Here is a 3,416-nt window from a genome sequence, read left to right as displayed (position 1 = left end):
AACAAAACTAAACGTGCATTTTAGACAGCACTAATTATTTATCGGGCAGGATCAGAGAATAATAGCTGTTCTGGGTTTTTATGCCTAATATTGCACTGTATAATAACGTATCTTCAGAACAACTTTCCAGAAATATCGAAATAATGTAACAAATAAGACCTATATTCTGAACTGAGTAAACCAAAGAACCTCAGCGGGTCTGGCAGCATCGGAGGAGAGAAGGTAGAGTTGATGTTTCCATTCCAGTGGACCTTCAGTCATGAACAAAGACCCGAAACGTTAACCCTGCTTTCTCTCCCCATAGACGCGGCCAGACCTGCTGAGTTTCTCCAGCAATTTCAGTTTTTGTTTCTGAAGTCTCGGGCTGGGTTGGAGGTCTCTGGAAGACCAAAGCGGAGGTACAAAACTCGCACATCAAGTCGCTTGGTTTAAATCCCTCAAGTTGCTGGGTCTGGCACAATTTAGCTGCAAACACCTTCGCGCGACATGAGAGGTCGGTCTGAGGTCGCGCACCGAACAGGATGGAGGCCGGAGTTCCGCTTGCTGAGCTGACAGTGCTGTCACCCCCCCCCACTCACGGCACATTGCTGCCTCCACAGCATGAGATAGTCGAGGGGGAAAAAAAACCCTCAGAAATTCACCGGAAAAAAAAGTGTTGAAAGTAACTTACTTTCATAGTGAAACGAGGAAGATATTCTGTTTTACTTTCATGAATTTCTGAATGATATACCCTTCGAGTGCAGATGCACCTTAGCTGTAAAGTGTTTCAGGTAGCATAGCACATGATTATAGAAACTCTAACACTGTACACTGAGAGGCCTTTACATCCGTGAATACCTTTATGCTCCTGCATAATCTGATGGGGTTCCTATCTCAGGCACGCTGCTCTGGAAAACCTCAGGCAAAGATTATGTACTTAAAGCGTGTTGGAAACTGTAAACAAGTTCCATCAGTCAGCCGCTTTGGGTGATTCTAAGCAGTATTTAAGGGAGTCACTCAAGCATGTTGAATGTCAATGTGTCGCACAGCGACTTGCAAGTGAGGAATTAGTACCAGAAAACATCATTCTCTGAGGGAAAAAAAAACTGCAGGCTACAAAGAGTAAAAGATTAATTTCTGTGCTTAAACTCTCTCTCTCTCTCCCTCCACCCCACATAATAACTTCGTTCACATTGTTTCCTGATAGTTCAAACTAACATCAGCTGGATAAGGGATAAAATCAACAAGGTCACCTCAAATCAGATTTTTTAAAATTCACTTGTGGGATGTGGGAGTCTCTTGCTGGCCAACATTTATTGCTGGTCCTTGGCTTTTGAACGGAATGGGTTGCTGAGTCATTTCAGAGGGTAGTTGAGAGTGAACCACTTTGCTGTTATTCTGGAATCACATATAGGTGAGGATGGCAGATTTCCTTCCCTTAAGGACATTAGTGAACCAGATGGGGTATTTTTCCCCAACAATCCAGGTTATTATTGAATTTGTATTGATTGGATTAGATTCCCTACAATGTGGGAACAGGTCCTTCAGCCAACAAGTCCATACTGACCCTCTGGACAGTAACCCACCCAGACCCATTTCCCTCTGAGTAATTCACCTAACACTGTGGGCAATTTAGCGTGGCCAATTCACCTAACCTACACATCTTTGTGATTGTGACAGGAAACTAGAGCACCCAGAGGAAATCCATACAGACAGAGGGAGAATGTGCAAACAGTCACCTGAGGTTGGAATCGAACCCAGGTCCCTGGTGCTGTGAGGCAGCAGTGCTAACCACTGAGCCACCATGCCGAATTCCTCTATCTACCAAGGCAGGATTTGAACCCAGGTTCCCAGAACATTAACTGAGTTCTAGGATTAATGTCCTAGTGATAATACACGAGGCCATCACATCACATTCTCACACACACATCCCACCTACCCAACCAACCCCCACTAGGTAATGTGATATCATGTTTGAATCCCTGCTCCATATGTTAATGCTAAACGATGTTTGATTTGATTTATTGTAATCACATGCACCTAACTACTGTGAAGTGGAAGGAAAGAGGCTTAGTGACCCTGTCACATGCCACTAGATCTCATTCAGCCACCTTTTCTCAAAAATATCACACATAAACTCTCCAACTTTTTTTTCTGTTGGGAATTCTAGATTTCGCAAATTCATTAACCTTTTTTAGATTAGATTCCCTACAGTGTGGAAACAGGCCCTTTGGCCCAAGCAGTCCACACCGACCCTTCGAAGAGTAACCCACCTACTCCCACTTCCATCTGATTAACGCACCTAACACTGTGGGCCATTTAGAATGGCCAATTCACCTGACCTGCACATCTTTGGACTGTGGGAGGAAACCTATGCAGACACAGGAAGAATGTGCAAACAGACAGTCGCCCAAGGCTGGAATCGAACCTGGGACCCTGATGCTGTGAGGCAGAAGTGCTAACCACTGAGCCACCGTGCCACCCATTGGGAGTATCTCTCCGAGCAAGGATTCTGCCAAGTAAGTTACGCCAGCAGAACTGTCTGGTTTAGCTTCTTTGACTTGAGGAAATATCCTCTCAGCAGACATCAAATTGGTTCCATAGTCCATAAGGAAGAACCTGGAAGAGGTCAGTTAAGTAAAAATCTTACGAGTTGAGATAGGGTGAAATTTCGATGAACTTCAGACTTTACAATAGATGGTGTTAGGACACAGTTTGAAACTTTGTTTGGATTTATGTGGCAAGATAATTTTTTTAAGTATTAGCTCATTTTTGGTTATCTTTCATTTGGGTGCTAAACCTACATGCTATTGTTAAAGGGGATGTGCAGCCTCATGTGAATACGGTTGTGACAAAACACCATATTAATATTAAAGACATAATTTCACTTTGGTATCTAATTTGTCCAAAAGTAACATCTTAACAATACGAAGTTGGAAATGCTCAAGACTCAGTAAGGTAAGGCTTTTGTTTTTTCTTTATCTTTCTTTTCATATATTTAAGTGCATTGTTTGGTTTTAGTTAGTTCATGTAAAGCTAAGCTTACAATGGCAAGGGACCGCAAAATTAGGTAGGAGCTGGGAAATGTGGATTGGACACAGCTATTTGAAGGGAAGTCCACATTTGAAATGTGGGAGGCTTTCAAAGATAGGTCAAAGATAGTGCATGATAGGCATGTCCAGTTGAAGGCAAAGGATAGAAAGGGCAAGATTCGTGAACCATGGACGACAGGAGAAATTGTACGGTTAGCCAAGAGGAAAAGGGAAGTGTACATAAGGTCTAGGCAGCTAAGAACACAACGGGCCCTGGAGGAATATCGCAAGAGTAGGACAAGTCTTAAACAAGGAATCAAGCAGGCGAAAAGGGGTCATGAAATAACTTTAGCAAGTAGAATTAAGGAAAATCCCAAAGCATTTTATTCTTATATAAGAAAAAAG

At 42.8% G+C, this 3,416-nt stretch overlaps 1 protein-coding gene across 1 annotated transcript in view; it reads right to left on the bottom strand.

Moving 5' to 3' along the window:
* LOC122549365 (band 4.1-like protein 3) overlaps window positions 1-3,416 on the bottom strand; it is a 288,912-nt gene that overhangs the window by 178,901 nt on the left and 106,595 nt on the right. The gene's annotated exons all lie outside the window — the stretch shown is intronic.

Source organism: Chiloscyllium plagiosum, chromosome 4 (assembly GCF_004010195.1).
Source record: "Chiloscyllium plagiosum isolate BGI_BamShark_2017 chromosome 4, ASM401019v2, whole genome shotgun sequence".
In the NCBI taxonomy this organism is placed as follows: Eukaryota; Metazoa; Chordata; class Chondrichthyes; order Orectolobiformes; family Hemiscylliidae; genus Chiloscyllium; species Chiloscyllium plagiosum.
The sequence above is the reverse complement of the archived record's forward strand: the minus strand, read 5'-3'. Positions and strand labels throughout refer to the sequence as shown.